Source organism: Petaurus breviceps, unplaced genomic scaffold, assembly GCF_028583685.1.
Source record: "Petaurus breviceps papuanus isolate PSGF00001 unplaced genomic scaffold, PetGlider_PUasm1.0 400, whole genome shotgun sequence".
Taxonomy (NCBI): Eukaryota; Metazoa; Chordata; class Mammalia; order Diprotodontia; family Petauridae; genus Petaurus; species Petaurus breviceps.
In genome coordinates, this window is record NW_027186316.1 from 3,286,939 (window position 1) to 3,308,196 (window position 21,258).

A 21,258-nucleotide genomic window follows, 5' to 3' on the forward strand; every position below is an offset into this window, starting at 1 on the left:
CAAGGAACTTTTACTCTCTAGGTCAGTGCTTCTTAAACTGTGGGTTGCAACCAGACCCACTGAAGGGGTCACGAGTAGAAAAAGTTTAAGAAGTCTTGCTCTAAGTGATAGCACACACACACATGTAAGCATAAACAAAATAAAAATAAAGGAATTTAGGGAAGAGAAACCTTCATTTAAGGTAGACAGGAAACGCAGTGGTTAAGCTGAGTTCTGGAGCCAACTAGGGATTCTAAGATGTGGAGCTGAGGAGGGACTGCATGCTGGGCTTGGGGCAGTCTGTGCAAATGGACAGAGATGGGAAATGGAGTATTACAGGTGAAGAACAGCAAGGAAGCTAGTATGGCTATACCACAGAGTGAACAAAGGGGAACTATATATTTTGTTGTTCAGTCATTTTTCAGTTGTGTCTGACCCTTATTGACCCCATTTGGGGTTTTCTCAGCAAAGATACTGGAGCAGTTTGCCATTTCCTTCTCCAGCTCATTTGGCAGATGAAGAAATTGAGGCAAACAGGGTGAGTGACTTGCCCAGGGTCACACAGCTAGAAAGTATCTAAAGCCAGATTTGAACTCAGGATGATGAGTATTCCTGACTCCAGACCCAGCACTCTATCCACTGCAGTGCCACCTAGCTGCTCCACAAATATACTTCATATTTATTAGCACAAAACTAAATGTGGGCTCCTCAACCAAACACTTCTGAATAAGCCTTCATATCCTAATTACAAAGTAAATAGTGCTAATCAATGAAGAGTACCCTTCTCATTTCTTGGACTATCAATTAGGAAGAAACTATTTAGTCAACATTTACATATAATTGGGCAGGTAGGTGGCACAGTAGATAAAGTACTTGGCACACAATCAGGAAGACCCATCTCCATGAGTTCAAATCTGACCTTAGACACTTACTAGCTGAGTGACCCTAGACAAGTCACTTAACCCTATTTGTTTCAGTTTCCTCATCTGTAAAATGAGCTGGAAAAGGAAATAGCAAACCACTCTAGTATCTTTGCCAAGAAAACCCCAAAAGGGATCACAAAGAGTCAGATGTGACTGAAATGACTCAACAAACCATATATATAACTATGTAGAATAAACCTGGAAATGTAGGCGGGAGCTGGGTTGTAAAGGGCTTTAAATGCTAGGCAAGGTGGCAGCTAAATGGTACAATAGATAAGAGCACTGGCCCTGAAGTCAAGAGGACCTGAGTTCAAATCTGGCCTCAGAGACTTAATAGCTGTGTGACCCTGAGTAAGTCACTTAACTCCAATTGCCTCAAAATAAAATGATAGGCAAAGAAATTTGTATTTGATACTCAAGCAAATGGAGAACCACCAGATTTTACTAAGTAGTAAATAAGCCCACTGCCCTATGGTCAGACCTGAAGTTGAGGAAAATCACTTTCGTGGCTGTGTAGAGGGTGGCCTGCAGCAGGGAGAGACTTGTGGCAGGGATAGAAGATAATCACAGTAGTCCAGGCATGAGGTCTAAAGGGTCTGAGCTACAATGATGGCTGTGTAGTCTAAGTGGAGAGAAGGGGAGATACACACACACACACACACACACACACATATATACATACATACATATATATATATGTGTGTGTGTATATATATGCATGTATGTGTGTGTAATAAGTTAGGTGGCACAGTGAATAGAGCACCAGCCCTGGAGTCAGGAGGACCTGAGTTCAAATGCAGCCTGAGACATTTAATAGCCTTGAGACCCTAAGCAAGTCATTTAACCCCAATTGCACCCAACACTCACACACACACACACAAGATATTATAGAAATAGAAATGAGAAGGCTTGGCAATGAATTCTACATGGGGGAGAAACAAAAGTGAAGAGTTAAAGATGACTCGAGGATGGCCAGCTGGAGTGACTGGGAAGATGGTGTTGGTTCCCTGGACAGAAACAGAGAAATTCAGAAGAGAAATTAGTTTGGGGGAAGAATAGGAGAGGAAAGAATGAGTTCTGTTTTGGACCTGCTGAGTTTTACATGCCTCCTGGACAACTGGACTAAAATGTGCAGTAGGTAGTTGGTAATATGGGACACATTTTGGATTCGGTGAACGACAAGCAAAGTTCCTATGACTGAGAACTTCCAGAAAGAGATGACCAAGAGAACAGCCAAAGATAACAAGATGTCAAAGGGCAAAAGAACGTCACAAAAAATGGATATGGAAAGATCCAACACTGAGGATCTAGAGAAAATCAGAAAGCTATGGGGAGAGATGGAAAGAACAGCATGTCGATTAGTATGTGGTATTAAGCAAACCATTAGTCAATGAAAATACAAAGGCTACAGCAAATGGCTGGCATTGAGAGGGTCGTTAACCAGCAAAAACTGTTGGTTGCCTCCACATGTCATATAGCCAGGTCATGACATCTTCCTTCTGTGAAAATGGTATCCAGAAATACATTCTATCCAAACACAAAATTCATGTGCTTGAAAAGTAGGTGCTGTGAATTGATCTGCAGAGAACCCTTCTGAAGAATTAGAATGATGGAAGAGAATTAGAAGGGACCTTAGCTATCATCCAGTCCAAGTGAATCCCCTCAACAACATGAGCAGTCTTTTTTTTTAAAGCAATTGGGGTTAAGTAACTTGCTCAAGGTTACACAGCCAGTTATTTCTGGGTGTGGTGCTAAGTATCAGAGCCCGGATTCAATCCCAGGTCTCCCGACTCTGGGGCCAGGGCTCTTACTCACTGTACCTCTTGGCTGCCCCTACATGGCCAGTCTTTATTGGTAGACTTAAAGATGAAGAAGGTACTACCTTCTGGGGCAGCCCATTCTACCAGGTTTGGCTCATTTTAATTGGTGGAAAACTTTTCCTTATATAGAGTAGAAATCTACTCCCCTATAACCTCTATTTGGTGGTTCCTAGGGGCAAAGAGAATCTCTGAAGGTCCTTTCCCATATGATAGTCCTTTGAATGCCTGAAGACAATGATTATGTGTACACACATACACACACACACACAGAGAATCTTTTCTTCTCTAAGCTAAATATCCCTAATCCTATCCACTGACTCTTGGCTGACATGAATCCTAGCCATGTTATTTTGTTCATCACATTCTCCTGGATGAACACTGACTTGGAGGAGGTGCTTAATGAACCAGCAAAGCTTACTAGGTAGCAGAAGCCAATGTCTGGGTGAGATTGGAGTCAGAGCAGAGGGCACTTCTCCAAGCAGACTGCAAAACTAACACTTCTGCCCTGCAAAGGCTTCTATGGGGAACTGTCTTTTCCATCAATGACAATGTCACAAACACCATTAGAACTCTAACATTAAAGCCCCAAAAATAAAGATGAAAAGAGCAGTTGGGCTAGACCAAGCCCACAGAGGACATCTATGCTAGAGGAGACACAATTTTGATGATACTGAGGGAGCTAACCTCAAGATACATGAAAGAATGGAAGACACTCAATGCTTTGGAAAAAACTGTGGCCATTACTACTGCCAAGAAATGGTGCATCAGTAATTGTTGTCCCATAGGTCTACTTTCTCAGCTCTAGAAAATAGATCTGAGGATAATTTCTATATGCCTCCAGACTAGCCTTGCTGAAGGTATGAAAAGGAAACCAAGCCTCCACAAGTGACAGCTAATAGAAGATCACACAATTACTCGAATACCAGCCCCCAATGAACTTAACATCCTTGATTTTCAGCTACTCATAAGACTCTCTGCCATCAAGATGTTTCCCATATGCATAGGCAAAAATTATGCAAGAGGTACATGAGATGTACCTTGATTTGATGACCTTTGGATTATCATAATTAAGTAAGGAATAAAACAGGGAATGTATGCTGGCAAAAGGTTTTGGCCACTGTTGTGGAGGATAGCTGTGTAATGCTATGCACAGAAGCTTTCCAGAAGAACTGCTACTGTGAACAGCTTTTTTAAGATTCTGATTACTCAGTATAGTGATCACTCTATTCCATAACAAAAGCAAAACATCCATGGGATATCAAGGTACAGCATAATTCAAAATACAGCATTCACCATATTTCAACTTATCACAGAAAATCACAATATAATATTCACAACATAGTCTCAAAGTAAAATAGTCACTCAAGTTAATTCAATCAGTCACTTATCAGTAGTATCAAAGTACACAGTCAAAGTCTTCCACTCTTGGGGCAAAGTCTTGATTTCACTTTCACTCAAGTTAATTCAATCAGTCACTAATCAGTAACAAGAGTCAAAGTACTCAAAGTACAATCAGTCACTTATTCAGTAAAGTCTTACTAAGTATCATACACAGAACCCTCCACCCCTTAGGTCACTAGTAAACTATAATTCCATAATTGCTCAGTACCCAAGGAGAGGTCTTTTCATCTTGACTTGGGGCTGGTTCTCAGATTCGCTGGATCCCCTTCCATGGTCCCAGATTCTACCTGGATTCAACGGCAGACAGCTCCCAGTTCCTTGACCAGCTCTCTGGGGGGGTCCTGCTCCACACTGGTGTTCACAGGGTCTGGTCCATGTTAGCTCCTTCACCATTTCTGCTCCAAGGAATTCAAGTCTCAACCAAGCCACAAATAAAGTCTCAGCATCCTGGTCACGCTTCAGTCACCTGGGCTCCTGGCTCCTGGCTCCAGCTCATGGCTCTGGGCTTCTGGGATCCTGTTCAGAAGAAGCTCCACCACCGCAAGTTTTCAGGACTCAGTTCTCCATTCTCTCTTCTGTAGCTGTTCTGCCACCAGATCTCAGTCTCAAGGAAATTCTGACTGTGCCTCTCTGGGGCTTTTCTTATATACACAGTATTACCTACTTCACTTCCTTCTGCCAACCCCTTCCTGTTATATTAGTTACCAGGAGACAGGAATTCATACCTTCTGTTCCCCCAATGAGAGGCTTGATCTGACTTAACTAAGTGTTAAGTACCTGCTACTTTTGCCAACACAAAGGGATCTTCAGATTCAAAATTACATTACCATTACAAGCTGGCAGAGATTCCAAATGCAAGAGAGATTCCTAGAGATGGTAAGGCTCTTCAGATGTTCCTGTTTGGAGATGACATTATGGCATCTAGTCACACACAAAGAAGAAACAAATGCTTGTTGACTGACTGATTGACTGACTGGAACACTATGTAACTCCCTGAATGAGATTCACAATCAATCAAAAGAGATTGGTATAGGGGCAGCCAGGTAGCACAGCGAGTAAGAGCACCGGCTCCAGTGTTGAGAAGACCTGGAGATCCAGGTCGAATCCCGGGCTCAGACACTTAGCACCTACCCAGAAACATCTGGCCTTGTAACCTTGAGCAAGTTACTTAACCCCAATTGCTTAGGGGCGGCCAGGTGGCTCAGCGAGTAAGAGCCCCTGTATCAAATCCAGGCTCAAAACCTGTATCAAATCCGGGCTCAGATACTCAGCACCACACCCAGAAATAACTGGCCGTGTAACCTTGAGCAAGTTACTTAACCCCTATTGCTTTAAAAAAAAAAAAAGAGATTGGTATAAGGAGATCAGAGAAAGAAGAAATAGACCCATCTACGTAGCTCTAGGTGGTGAAGAACTGGAAAACTCAAGGGAGTACCTATCAACTGAGGAATGGATGAACAAATTGTGGTATGAGAATGTAATGGAATATTATTGTGTTGTAAGAAATTAAGAGGTGTTTTCAGAGAAATCTGGGAAGACTTATATGGACTTTGAAAGAAGGGAACAAGGAAAATCGTTTCTATAATAACAACTATAAAGGCAAACAACTTTGGAAGACTTAAGAACTCTGATCGACTCCATGATTAACCATGATTCCAGAGGATTCATGATGAAACATACCTCTCACCTTTTCACATAGAGGTGAGGAACTTAAGAGTGTAATTGATATGGATATAGACATATATACACACATGCACACACACACCAATGCAGAAATTTGTTTTGCTTGATGAGGCATAGTTGTTATAAAGGTTTTATTATTCTTTTTTTTCTAGTGAGATGGGGAGGTAGATAGGAAAGATTTTCATTAACTGAAGAAAATTAAATTGAATTTTTTAAATGAGAAAAAAGAGAGTGATACAGCAATTTACACGGGCAAAAATAAATGGATGAAGCTCGATTTTGGCATATACTTGGATGTGCCCTCTAAGTTAGTCTATCAATATACATTCCTTAGACAAGAGTTACAGGGGCGGCCAGGTAGCTCAGAGAGTAAGAGCACCAGCTCCAGTGTCGGGATGACCTGGACCAAATCTGGGCTCAGATATTCAGCACCACACCCAGAAATAACTGGCTGTGTAACCTTGAACAAGTTACTTAACCCCAATTGCTTTAAAAAAAAAAAGAGAGTTACATATAACCAGACTTGAATAGTTTCTAGAAAGATAGCAATGTGGGTTGTATTTGGGAAGTCACATAATGCTTTCAATGACCACAACACACTCCCAGAAAAATAGGTGGAAGAAAGAGAAATTGAACAATTCAAGAATACCAAGATGTGCCAAAGTCAAGAAGTGCAAAGTCAAAAGCCAGCAAAACCGAAAGAAAATGGAAGCTATTGACAAGAGATTCAATTCGGCAAGCCTTTCCTGGTCAAGCAACAAGCATTTATGAAGCCCCAACTATACAGGGACTGAGCTAAACACCAGGCCTGTCCTAACATTAGTGCTTCCTTCTGGCATTATCTCTCTTTTATCCCATGTTGATCTTGTTTGTATGTTGTCTCCCCCCGACCTCATCATTATAGACTGTGAGCAACTTGAGAGCAATCTTTTTTTTTTGCCTTTCTTTGTAGCTCTAGCACTTAGCACAGTGCCTGATGCTTAGTAAGTGCTTAATAAATGCTTGTTGACTTGATAACAAGCATTTACTCAATGTTTTCCAAGAGCTATATATAACAGAAGTAAAAATGAAACAGTACAAAGACTGAAATGAAACAGAACACAGAGATTAAAACGAAACAGAGTACAAAGTGAAGGGCAGGCTTGGGAAAGACACTGGCTCAGGTAAACTACAGCCAGTCTGGATATTTGATAAGCCTTTGTCCATATCACTGATGGAAACATTTCTATTAGGACCAAGGACAGAGCCTTAGGGCACTCCACTGGAGACTTCTCTTCAGGTTTAATCTCTACTCTCTCAGTGTAGTTATTCACCTAGTTCTACATTCACCAATGCTACTATAACCCATCAAAATCCACCATATTGTACAACTCTCTCCTTTGTCAATAATAGTTAAAACACCAACAACAATAGCTAGCATTGTTTTAGGCTTTAAGGTTTGCAGAGTACTTAACATGTTATTTCACTGGGTCCTCAAAAACCCTTTGAGGTAGGTAGGTACTATCATTATTCTCATTTTACAGATGAGGCTGAGAGATTAAGTGATTTGCACTAAGTCATAGAACTGTTAAGTATCTGAGGTCACATTCAAACCCACATCTTCCTGCCTCCAAGATGAGCAGTCTAATCACTGTCCCACCCAGCTGTCTCGAGAATATGGTGAAAGATTTAACAAAGCCTTGCCAGAATCAAGATAGAAGCATGGCAACTGCACTACCCTCTCGACAAAGACTGACATATATAAGCACCCCCTGAGATTAGACTGTCTTGACTTGTTCTCAGTGAGCCCTGGCCTCTCTGGACAAGTGCTTACAAACCATCCCTTTGACAAAGCTTTCCAGAGTTTTGTCAGGAATTGAAGAAGTTCAGCCTATGCAGTATGAAGAACCTACCTTCCTTCACTTTGATGACATTTTCCCTCTCCAGTCATCTCCCTAAGGTCACAATACAGTGGAGCAGCAATTAAGCAAAAAAAAAAATTGAATCAAAATGGGCTCATAGAGTCAGAGCCAGCAGGGACCTGAGAACACAGGCCATCAGAGCCGGCAGGGGTCCTTAGAACATAGGCCATCAAAGCTGGTGGGGGACCTAAGAACACAAAGGACATGAGAACTGGAAGGGACCTGAGAATACAGGCCATCAGAGCCGGCAGGGACCTTAGAACAAAGGCCATCAGAGGCGACAGGGACCTGGGAACACAGGCCATCAGAGTCAGCAGGGACCTTAGAACACAGGCCATCAGAGTGGCAGGGAGCTGAGAACACAGGCCATCAGAGTCAGCAGGGACCTTAGAACACAGGCCATGAGAGTCAGAAGGGACCTTAGAATACAGGCCTTTAGAGTCAGCAGGGACCTGAGAACACAGGCCATCAGAGGCGACAGGGACCTTAGAACACAGGCCATCAGACTCAGCAGGGACCTTAGAACACAGGCCATCAGAGCGGCAGGGACCTGAGAATACAGGCCATCAGAGTCAGCAGGGACCTGAGAACACAGGACATCAGAGGCGACACGGACCTTAGAACACAGAATGTCAGAACTAGGAGGGACCTTTAAATTTGCAATATTAACACTAGAAGGGACTTTAAAACACAAAATTTTACATCTGGAATCATTTAGTCCAGCCTCCTTGTTTTACAAATGGAGAAACTGAGGCCCAGAGAGAAATAACTTGCCCCAGGTCACACAACTAGTCAGTCAGGGGAAGATAGACTGGGAGTGTGAGTCTTTGGCCTCCTATTTCCCACTATACCACAGGCACTGCCTATCTCCCAACAATCTCTTCCATTGTACTAAGTAGTTCATGACTGTAGTATAAACAAACATAAGCACCACTTCAGAATTTTAAATAATATGATTTAACAATGAGAACGGGACTTAAGTCACTAGAATCTGTCAGAGGCCAAGAGATTTTTCAACAAATGAGGATTCAGAGAAGACTCTCTTTCAGTGAGTAAAAGGAATGACAAAAATCTAAAGTTTTATTTGACAACAGTGTTATATACATCGGGGCAGGGAGAGGGGTTCCCCCCAACAGCTTTAGGCATTTACTCCACCTTCGGCATCTCCATAAGAGAGCCATGGGGCTTTCACTGGAGTGGCCACATACTCTTTATGGGCTAAATGCAGACCTACGAGCCAAGAGGGGACCAGTCCTAACCACAGGTCTTCTGCTCAGCACCCTAGGCCTTAGGGAAACTTGAATTCAATCAAGCTGACCCATTTACTGGGTCAGTCGGTCAGTAAGCCAGCGGCATTTAATGTGTGCCTAGTGTGCTGAACAGCCCTATTTTACCAGGCATTGGGGAAAGCTCAAAAAGAAATATAACACATGGGCTCACAAACAATGGAAGGACACTTTTATAGGACACATCAGTGAGGCAACATGCCAAGACAGAACCACAAACAATGTAGTCCAGAGACTACAGAAAAGGCACTGGCCTGGGAATCAGGAGACTGTGATTCAAGGCCCAGCACTGCCAAGAACTTCCCATGTGACCCTGGGCAAGTCATTTCACCTCCTCAATCCCTCAGATACCTCATCTATAAAATGAGTGGCTTGACTTAATGACTTTTAAGGCCCTTTCAACTCTGACATTACTGGTGTAAGGCCCTCACTGCCTCATCCCTGGGCTATTGCAATGGCCTGCTGGTCATTCTCCCAACCTTGAATCTCTCTCCATTCCAATCCATCTTCCACTTAGCTTTCAAATGAATCTTCATAAAGCAAGGATCTAACCACGTCAAACCCTGCCTCCCCTGTCAATCAATTTGAGTAGTTCCCTATAGCCTCCAGGATTCAAAACCCTTCAGAACTTGGCCCCCTCCTATCTTTCCAATCTTCTTATACAATATTCACCTCCCAGCCCACATGCTCTGCAATCCAGTAATACTGTTCCTCTTACAAGACACTCCATCTCCTAGTTCTGGGCATTCTCCCTGGGTATTCCCCATTCCTGGAAGGCTCTCTCACCTCCCCGCCAGCTCCTTAAATCTCATAAAAGTTGTATCTGATCCCCCTTAATGCTACTGCCTTACTTCTGTTTGTTATCTCCAAGTTCCCTGGCTACAAACCTTATTTGCATATGGCTGCTGCCACATTATCTGCCACCCCCCATTAGACTGTGAGCTCCTTGAAAACATTTTGCCCTTCTTTGTATCTACAAGACAGTTAACACGGTTTCAGACACATAGTAGGTTTTTAAGAAATGCTTATTTATTTGACTTGATATGTTTCATGTTCTAAGATCTCACTCAGTTTTGATATGTTCTGACATCCCTTTCAGCTCTGATATTTTCCATCCCAAAGCCCCTTCTCTAATACATTAGTTCTTACATCATGCCAACAATAAAGTCAGGCTGAGTAAGTCATGGGAGGCTTCCTAAATGTCAGAACCGCCATGGTTTTTGAAAGAATTGAGGGATACAGGGTGTAAGTGAGAAGGGATGGTGTTCCAGGCAGAGGTCATGTATGATTCTTGGAGGTAGAAAGTAACATGTGGAGAAGCAGGGTAAGTGGTAACTTAAAAGAGTCCACTTAGGAAAATGAGGAGAAATAAGGCTAAGAAAATGGAGACAGAGTGGAGCCAGAACTTACTGAGAATCCACTACATGAAAGCCAAGAGCCAATCGTGAGGGTATCGAATGCTAGTTAAGACATTGAGGTTTGGTGGTTAAGCAGTAGGGCTAGAGATTGGGACTGGACTTGAGATTTCATTAGTACAGGAAAACTCCCTAGTGAGGAAACTTGCCAGTGAGGGAACACTAGATAAATGCAAGTCAATACCTTCTCTGCAACTTAGTCTTAGAGAGTTGCCTAGAGGATTAAGAGGTTAAGTGACTTGCCCAGGGTCACACAACTGGTATGCATCAGAGATGGGTCCTTCCATCTCCATGCCAGATCTCTATCCGCTCCATTAAATGCCCATGAACAAAGTAGGGACTTGGAGTAGCTATTGAATAGAACTAGGTGCAGTGAATAGAGCACCAGCCCTGGAGTCAGGAGGACCTGACTTCAAATCCAGCCTCAGACACTTGACACACTTACTAGCCGTGTGTCCTTGGGCAAGTCACTGAACCCCAACTGCCCTTCCTTCTCCTCCAAAAAAGCAAAACAAAACCAAAAACAAAGTAGGGACTTAAAACTTATGCTTCAGAAAGATTACATTTGCAGCTCTACATAAATGAATGATTGAATAGACTAGGAAGATAGAAATTTGCTAAGAGAGTCCTGGACACCATACCTTTCTTTATATAGCCTAATGCTTCATCAGGCTGTTTAACTGCCAGGTCACACTATAATTGATTCATATTGGGCATGGAATACATTAAAATTTCCACATCTTCTCTATAAAAATTTCTGTTACATTACACTTCCCCTATATCACACTTTGGAAATCTACTTGACAAACCCAAGCATAGATTTTGCATTTATCCTTACTGGATTTCCTCTTATTAAATATGGCCTAAAATTCTGTCATGCCTAGTGCAATTTTGACTGTCACCTAATGTGTTAGCTCTTCCCTCCAGCTTTGCATTATCTGCAAATTGGATGAGCCTTTTTCCAAATCATTGATAAAAAGCAATGAATAGCACATGTCCAAGCCCAGATCTCTGGGGAACTCCAATAGTTACCTTCTGCCAAGTTGACATCAAACTATTAACGACTACATTTTCAATCTGGATTCTCTACCCAGCTCCAAATCCTCCTAAATACCATCAGTGAGCCACATCTCAAGGTTTCATTATCTTGCCTTCAACTCCAACATTCTGCATCTTTTCTATAATGATCTAATGAAATCCTGGATCTTGCATTCTATTTTTTATATTCATTCTCTCCTTTTACCCAAAAACAATTATACTTTCTTTATTTTTCATATCAAATATATATTACACATTTATTAGCATAAGATTAAATTTGGGCTCCGCAACCAAACATTTTAGAATGAGCCTTCCTGCATACCCTTATTACTGAAGAGTGCCTTCATTTCTTCGGTTATCAAGTAAAAAGAAACTACTTGGTCAACATTTACATGTATAATTGTCCTAGTAAATATTTTATTTTTAAGTTTACTAAAGAGTTCTTATTAAGCAAGTAGACAATAGACAAAACAATAAATTGAGCCCCGACTGGTAGCATTCACCGATTTCCAAGGTGTAAATGGTCACACTGAAAATTTGACAATGGCTGTTGGGAGCCAGTTCAAGCTGGCTACAGTACATCCCTGGGTCTCTTCCCATTCTAAAATCCTGTGTTCCTATGAAAATGGGTACTTTGTGTGAGAGGGTGGGAAGGAGCACAGCAGAAAAGAAAGAAGGAAGAGCTTGGACCTTGGGGGACGCCCAAATTTAACTGGCACGGGGAGGGAGGTAAATTATAGAAGTAAAGAACCAGGGCAAAATCCTAACATCTTAGAGCTGGAGAGGACCTCAGATGCCCTCTAGCCCAACCCCTCCATTTAGTAATGGAAATACTGCTAACACAGAAATAAGCCTTGGTTCAAATCATACCTCTGACATGTCCAACCTTCATGACATCAGGCAAATCACTTCAACAACCTGGGCTTCAGTTTTCCTCCTCTGTAAAGTGAGCAGTTTGGACCAGGGCTAATTTGAAGCTCCAAATCTAGGACACTAGTTAGAGGATGAAACTAAGGCTCAAAGCCAAGGGAAATGACTTGCTCAAAGTCACACAGATAGTTGTATTAAAACTAGGACTAGAACTAAAGAATCTTACAGCTGGAACTTCGGAGGTCCTCTAATAACAAGCATTAATATAGTACTTTAAGGTTTGCAAAGTGCTTTACAGACGTGACATTTGATCATTACAGGGAGCCTGTGACATAGGTGCTATTATTGAGCCCATTTTCTAGATAAGGAAACTGAGGGATACAGAAGTGAAGTAGCTTGTCCAGGGTCACAGGACAAGTAAGTATCTGAGGCCACATTTGAACTCAGGTCTTCCTGGCTCCAGTCCTCCACAGAGCTGCCTCTACTAGTCCAGTCCCTACTTGCTTAACAAGTAAGCATCAGGCCTCCACTTGAATACCCCTGGGTCACTAAGGCCTCTACCTCCCTAGGTGATCTTTTTGTTCTTTGCTTTTTGGAAGGGGGAAGTCAGGGCAATTGGGGCTAAGTGACTTGACCAAGATCACACGGCTAGTTTTGTGTTAAGTGTCTGAGGCCAGATTTGAATTCAGTTCCTCCTGACTCCAGGGCCGGTGCTCTATTCACTGCGCCACCTAGCTGCCTCTCTCCCTAGGTGATCCAATTGATCACTGAACAGCCCTGAGTGGTTGGAAATTTCTAGTAAATGGTATGGAAAGTAGTATGGTGCACTGGAATGAACTCTGGATTTAGAATTGAAGGACCTAGGTTCCAAACCTGACTTGGGCCACTTACCTTGGGCAAAGAGACCCTTTATTGGCCTCAGTTTCCTCATCTATAAAGGGGCTGGACTAGATGTATTCTGATAGTTCTAAATCTATGAGCGTATGAGCTGTGTTGGGGTAGGGCTTTGGCAACTAAGTGCTCAAAGTGTTCTAGAAGGCTTTAGGAATGTAGCAGAAGCAATCGTCAGAACAATGTTTATAACTTGTATTTACATTCACTTTAAGGTCCGAAAATCACTACACACACACACACACACACACACACACACACACAGCACAGCACACCCCTGGGTCCCTTCCCACTCTAAAATCCCGTGTTCCTATAAAAATGGGTGCTTTGCACAATAGAGAGGGTAGGAAGGAGCACAGCAGAAAAGAAGAATGAAGAGCTTGGAACTGCATCTTGGGAGAGGCCCAAATTTCATTCGTGTGTGTGTAAATATGTAAATGTGTGCATATATGTATAGTATGTATGTGTGTATGTTCTCATTGGATCTTTACAACCCTGTGAAGTAGATGTTATTACTAAACCCATTTTACAGATTAGGAAATTGAGGATGAAAGCAGTTAAGTGACTTGCCCAGACTTTAAGATTTACAGCTTAAAAAGCACATCGCATACATTAACTCAATTGATCCTCATCACAATCCAGTGAGGGCAGTCCTTATCCCCATTTTCCAAATAAAGAAACTGAGTCTCAGACAGTTGCCTCATCTCTAAAGTGAGGCAGTTGAATGAATTACAGACTTGAAGCTGAAGGAGATATCAGCACCAAGAGGAATCTGCACTATTCTACAGCCATGAAGTGATTGCACAGCCTCTGTCTGAAGTACTCCAAGGAAGAAGGACCCACAACTTCCTCTAGGCAGATCATTCCACTCTTGGTGACCTCAAGATTGGAAGCAACTTCAAAGCTAAGACATAAATGGAAATCTCCTCAGTAAGGAGTGGTCAGCCAACCTCAGCTTGAATACCCCTGGCTCTAACAAGCTGCCCTCTGAAGGAAGAAGTGACTGGCCCAAGATCACCTGACCAGTAGTGCTGTGCTCAGGAATTCTCAGGCCTGCGATAACATTTAACTTAGCAGTGAGCACAAGAAGGGAGATGCTGGGGATGGTCTAGGCCAGTCAGGTGCAGCTGTCTTAGGAAAAGGAGTTGGGTCCATTTCCTAGAAGGTTCAGTCTCAACCCTACCCTATAGCTGATCTCTGATCCTCAATAAGGGGCAGAAAATGGTAGGAGGGAAGTAAAACCCCAGGACACAGGAGATTCATGGGAATGATAGCCCACAGATGTCAGCAATTTAGGGCAAAGCCTAGGTTGCTACTTCATAGTTCTGGCAGAACCAAGCCTGCAAGCCTTCTCACCCCAAGGCTAGCCATACCCTTTTTGCAGAGCACATATTTAAACTTCTTTTTCTATAAAATTTTCTAGAAAACATCATAAGGTTATCAAATCTCTTATGGGAGAAAGGGTTTACAAAGCCCACAGGGGAAAAAAAAACCTCATCACCACCACCAGTTAATGGAAACTACATTTCCAGCCAATGTGTTTGCTGAATACATAATTCTTAGGAAGATCGGAGTGACATGTGAAGAAAGAATGTGTCCGAGTCTCTGGTTGCAACGTGAGTATGTGTTGGCAAAGAGACCAGGGCTGGATTCTGGGTGCCTCTGCTCTCATGGAAGAACACAGCTAAAGCTGACAGGACAGACGGCCAAACAGCTTCTGTTCCTTTCTGAGATCCCCAACTTCAGGAGATGTTTTCAAGGGAGCTACATTAGGCCCAGTAGAGAGGAGGCCTCAATGGGGGAGCCCAGAAAGCTTTGGAAGACACATGGGTCGAGGAGGGAGGCTCGAAAGCAGCGCAAGGCAGAAAGAAGATTGCTCAAATGTGGCAAAAGCAAACTTTCCTAAACCAGCCAAAGACACTGGGGTAGGTCAGGGAAACTCAGCACGACAGCACAGGGAGCCAGAAAGTCGGCAGCCCGCGCCATTGGCTTTTCAAACAGAAAATTACTTTTTCTGAGTTTGTACAAAGCAATCAATTACTGAGGCCCTTTCTGTCGACTCCCCCCAGCCCGGCTGCCAGCATGAATAGCAATGACAGCAGGGCAGGATGGAGTCTATCCCAGTTTCTCCTAATCCCATCTCCCCCTTCCCCCAGTGAAGTATGTGGGAAAACTCAGCAGAGCACAGATGGAAGGCTTTTTCATTTGGGGGTTTTGGCAGCAGCTTTTGGCTCAGAAACCTTACCAAATCTAATTACCAATCTAGCATAAGAAACGTACTGCGGTTTTTACTCCTAGTTAATGTCAAAGGCCTCCATACTCCCTACAAATCTGGGCAAATCTTCAAAGTGGCTTCAAAATCAACAATCAAAGAGAAAAGCACCAAAACCTGGGATCTATGGAGAATATGAGGGAGAGGGCAGCCAAGATGCAAAGGGAGCAAACACTACACCATAGAAGAATCAATTGAAGAAATTGGGTAGATTAAAAGTAGAAAATTTAAAGAAGACATGATAACTGTCTTCAAGGATTTGAAGGGATCAAATGTGGAAGAGGGATTAGATTTACCTGTTTAACCCTGGAGGGTACCAAGAGAAATGAGTGGAAATTGCAGAGAAGAAACCATAGGTTCTATATAAGGAATCGCCTAACAATTAGAACTGCCCAACACAAACAAAATTAATGCATCTAAGATAAAAAGGGAAGCAGTGAAATGAGAAAAAAAATCTTTATATCAAATTTCTCAGGTAAGTATAAGATATATACTAACCAAAAGAAATATACACATGTGTGTGTATTTTGTATGTATATATGCATATATACATGAACACACATAAACACATATGTATGTATGTGTGGGGGGTATATATGTACACATACACCAAAAGGCATCTGCCAATAGAAAAGTGGTCAAAAGATATGAACATTTCTCAAAAGAATTATGAGCTATTAATAGCATATTGAACATACTGAACAATGCTCCAAATCACTAATCAGAGAAAAGCAAATCAAAATAACCCCACCCATTCACCTCACATCCAGAAAACTAGCAGAAAAAGACAAAAGATAAGAATAGTCAAAGTTAGAGAAGGAGGAGAAGGACAGGCATATTAATACACTGTTGAATGCAGCTGGGAATTCATATAAACAATTTGGAAAGCACTTCACAATTATGAATACAAAGTGGCTAAAATAGCCATACTCTATGACCCAGAAATTCTACTGCTAGGCATGCAGGTGTGTGTATATGTATATATGTATATGTATATATGTGTGTTGTATTTGTATGTATGTATGCATGTGTGTATGCATACATGCAGGCATACATAAACACACACACACACACACCCAAGGAGGTCATTGACAAAAAGAAAGGTCTCAGATACATTCTAATATTTATAGCAGCACTTTTTCATGGGAACAAATCGATTGGGGAATGACTAAATACATCATTGCAGTACATGATAAAATGGAATATTACTGTGCTGTAAAAACAAAAACAAAAAAACAAGAAATCTGATCTACAAAGAAGTCTGGAAGGACTTAAATGAGGTGGTGCAAAGTAAAGCAGAGCCAAGAAAACAATGGAAAGAACCACCACAAAATAATGGAAAATGCATGTTGCAACATTACCAAAAATACGCATGGCTCCAAAGAAGAGACATAAGATGGTACCTTCCACCTTTGCTTTGTAGCAGGGGAGAGGGGGCGCAATGGGTGTGAACCATTGCAAATTAAGTCATATTATCTTCAACATGTACATAGGCCATATTGAATTTTTCTTTTTCCAATCTGTGTTATTAAGCATGGTTCTCTGGGAGGGAAGATACAGGAGGGCATTTAGATGATGTGAAACAAAAGATATCAATACCAACTTATTTTAAAAGTACAATGTTCACAAGTGGAATGAGCTTGGGAGGCAGGAAATTCTGTCACTAGAGGTCACAGGAAATATCCTAGTAGAGATTTCTGCTCAGAGAGAGGATGGAATACATACCCTCTGATGAGTCCTCCAATTCTAACATTCTCCATATCCCCAGTACTTAACACAATGCCTGGCACATAGTAGGCCCTCAATAAATATTGACTGACTGATTGATTCTATAATGTGAACTTTGGTGTCTGGATTTCCTTTCCCACAGAGAGCTTCCCTCTAAGTGGTCTATCTCAAAGTCCCTTCTGGAGTATAAGAAGAAGCCCCCAAATAAGAGACCTACTAGTAGAAATGGCTCTGGGTTCAAGAGTCAGAAGGCTTGGATTTAAAGCCTAGCTTGACCTTGATTTGTCAAGTGACCTTGGAAAAGTACTTCCCCTTTTGGGACCCCAGTTTCCCCAACTGTAAACTTTTTATTACCTACTTCACAGAGGTATTTCCAAAATGCTTTGTCATCCAAAAGCACTATAGAAATGCTGAGCAGATACAATCATCTACATCTCCAAACAGAGTCCATCTATATGAGTACAATGGGACAGCTAGGTGGCACAGTGAGTAGAGCACCGGCCCTAGAGTCTGGAGGCCCTGAGTTCAAATCCAGCCTCAGATACTTAACACACACAAAAAACTAGCCATGTGACCTTGGGCAAGTCACTTAAACCCCAATTGCCCTACCTTCCCCCCTGCAAAAAAAAAAAAAAAATATATATATATATATATATATATGTACATTGACAGCTAATTTAGATGATAGATATTTACGGTGGAAAAGACTTGGGCAGGGCAGGGGGGGAGTGGAGAGAAATGATAGTTTGTTTTCGAGCATTTAAAGGGCTGCTACATAGAAGGCAAATTAGCCTTGCTCAGCTTGGCCCAAGGGAAGAACCAGGTGGAATGGGTGGTAAAGGCAGAGAGACAGACATACATTTGATGTCAGTCAAAAACTTCCTCCCCACAAGAGCAGTTCTGAAATGGAAGGGGCCACCCTAGGAAGATAGTGCCCCCCCCCTCGAGAGGTAGTGGGCTCCGCCCCCTCAAGGATCTTCAAGCAGAGGTTGTTATTGGTCTGGGATGTTGTAGAGGGGATTCCTATTTGGGGAGTGAGATTAGACTTTGGGGATCGGCAAACTATGGCTATGGGCCAAATTTGGTCCACTGCCTCTTTCTGTACAGCCTACGAGCTAAGAATGGTTTTTATGTCACTAAGAATAAGAAAACTTTACTTTAAAATGCAAAATAAAACTTAATTTTAAAATGTAAATGCCATTCTTATCTACTAGGCTGTACAAAAGCAGTTGAGAACCAGATTGGGTTCATGGGTCCTAGTGAGTCAGCCTCTAGACTAAATATTCCCTACAGTGTCTTCTAGCTCTTGAATTCTCCATCTCCATCTCCATGGCTCTTGGTCCTTGGACTAGAGACAGCCTACTGCTCCTGCTGATGGTCAGACTGGTCTGGTTCTCCTAGCAAGTACTCTGCCCCCTCAGGTACTCTAGGCTCAAAAATGACAACGGTCACGGATCCCAGAAAGTCAGTTCTGGCCTATCCTGTCCTCCTGGCTTGGTCTAGTCATCAACAATGAAGGCCTTTCTTTGGCCCTCACACACTGTCTTGTGGTTTACTGTACATACCTTTGAAAAATGTGTCATACTCAAAGCTAGCTGGGAACTGGACAGACGTACAGGCTAAGAAGCGAAATTATTGAATAAAGCAATAAAGATAGATGCCCCATAAGAAAATCAAAGTGTCTGTCCAATGTGAGGGTCAACATCTGCTCAGAAAAGCAGATTTCCAAAACCTGCACACAAGCCCTGATGCTTCCAGTCGTGAGTTTCCAGATGATAAGGCATACTCTTCCAATCTGCAACTCATATGGTGGGAAAGAAGGGAAGGAGCTGTTTTCATCATGAAATATCTTCCTATTACAAACAGATGGAAAGCTGGTTATGCTTCTTCCCTCATCACCACCCCCCTTATCTTTCAAATCATGCAGCCAGATCAACATTCTTTCTTTGGGATCATTTTTAAACTCACTATCTCAAAGGGGTAGATAATAGAAAATAGCCGCTCGAAATCCTACTGCTGGCTTAAGCTTTTCCAGTGACTGGAACATGAAGGTTAAAGGGATTATTTCTAAGGCAAAAGGAGGAAATTCCTTGTACAGAGTTCCACTGCCCCCTGGTTAGACCACATCTGGCATGCCATAGTTGAGCTCCTTCTACCATATAAGGGCATTGATAAGGAAGGGCATTGATAAGCTGGAGATTACTGAGGAGGGTGGCAACTAGGGCCCCAAGTATACGTTATATGACAATTGACTAAAGGAACTAAGGATGTTTATAAAACCTGAAGAAAAGAAGACAGATGGGGGGAGGGGAAGGTGGTAGATGAAAGTTATTTTAATATGAGAAGACTCAGAGGGGACAAAACAATTAATCATCAAGTATGTAAGAGGCTATAGTGTGAAAGAAGAATTAAGTTTGTTCTGGGCATCTCCAGAAGGCAAAACCAGTAGCAATGGATAGAAATTACAAAGAGGTAAATTGAGTCTTGCTATCAGGTAACAGTTCTAAACCCTTGGAACTGCCCCACAAATGGCATATGCTACCTCCAGAGGGCAAATGCTCCCTTTCATCGGCAGTATTCAGGAAGAAGTCAAATCACTTGTGGGCAAGGCCGTGATGGGAAATCCTTTTCAGGTATGGGTTGAATTCGACATTGAGCTCCCTTCTAACTCTTCGATTCTGCCATTCTTCAGCCTTCCTTAATCTCAGTGCCTTCCTTCTGTTGATTAGCTCCAATTTCTCCTGCCTCTAGCTTGTTTGGCCATAGCCATTTGCATGTACTCTCCCCCATTAAACTTGGAGCTCCTTGGGGGCAGGGGTGATCTTAAGCCTTTCTTTGTATCCCTAGTGCTCAGCACAAAGTAAGGAATTAATAAATGGCTTGTTGACTTGACTTGATTCCCAGATAAAAAATCATTTTTCCTACTAGCTCAGCCTCTGATTAGGGAGGGTTTAAGGTTGCTCTCAAATTTGTCTCAAGGCTTGTCCACGGGGGCCATTTCTATGGTCAACACAAAATGTCTACAGTTTGCACCACATGAGGGCCAGATCTTATCAACATTAGCTCATAGGATCCCAGACCTAGGGCTAGAAGGGATGGGTCTCAGTGGTCGTCCAATCTAAACCCCTCATTAGTGAATTGGCTATTTTAAAATACTTGATACTTTGCATGAGTAAATGCCACAAGGGCTGGTTACTCATTAAAAACTGAACCAAAAAAAAATCAGCTTAAATTGCAATAAGAAAGAGTACTGTTTGACATGTGGTACATTGTACGGGTAATAATTACACATTGGGAAAGTGTCCTAAGGGGGGGAGAAGGGATTGTAAAATCTCTTTTTCCTGGAAAACTTGCAAAAGAAGATCATGGGAAATGGAAGGCTCTGAAGTATACCAGCCAGGAGGCAGGAGAATGGACCATAAAGTCACTTAAGCTGCAAAAGAGAGCTAAGAACACTGGCACTCTTAGCTGCCAGGACTCTACTCTTGTCAATTTAAACCTGATCAAAATGTGAGGAGTTCTTGAAATCATCATTATTACAAATAAGGAGGCTAATTTAGGATGAAAGGCAGTGATGAGACCCAAATGCAACCTAGATACCCATTGAAAACATAGCGGCTGATTGAATGGCGGAACCTATTTGTTGAAACCAGTCACAAGGACAACTAAACATTTGAGCAGAGACTCAAAAAAACACACTAAAGTCAACTTGTTGGCCATTCAATTTCTTCCCAACCAAACATGGCTCATCCTCAGTGCTACCTTTGTTCTCCCATTTCAGACCTTTAGCTGATTGACAGCAGAGTGAATAAAGGATGACACAGATTGCTTAAAACGTGGGTTAAAGTTACCTTTTGGTGAATTGCTGAAATTCTCAATAGCCGCTGGCAACTTTCTAAGGCTATAAGCTGCAAAATAGTTGACTGTACTGGCAGAGGGAGTTTCTTCACAGGGAATTCCCTAAAACCAATGAACTCATAGACTCAGAGCTCTTTGCCCCTCCCCCCTAAAAAAAAGGTGAAATTTTTGTCATTGCTGTTCAGTCATTTCA

General features: G+C 42.2%; 1 protein-coding gene across 2 annotated transcripts in view; it reads right to left on the minus strand.

Annotated features, from left to right (window-relative positions):
- Positions 1 to 21,258, minus strand: part of OPHN1 (oligophrenin 1) — a 278,254-nt gene that overhangs the window by 165,249 nt on the left and 91,747 nt on the right. The window lies entirely within an intron of this gene.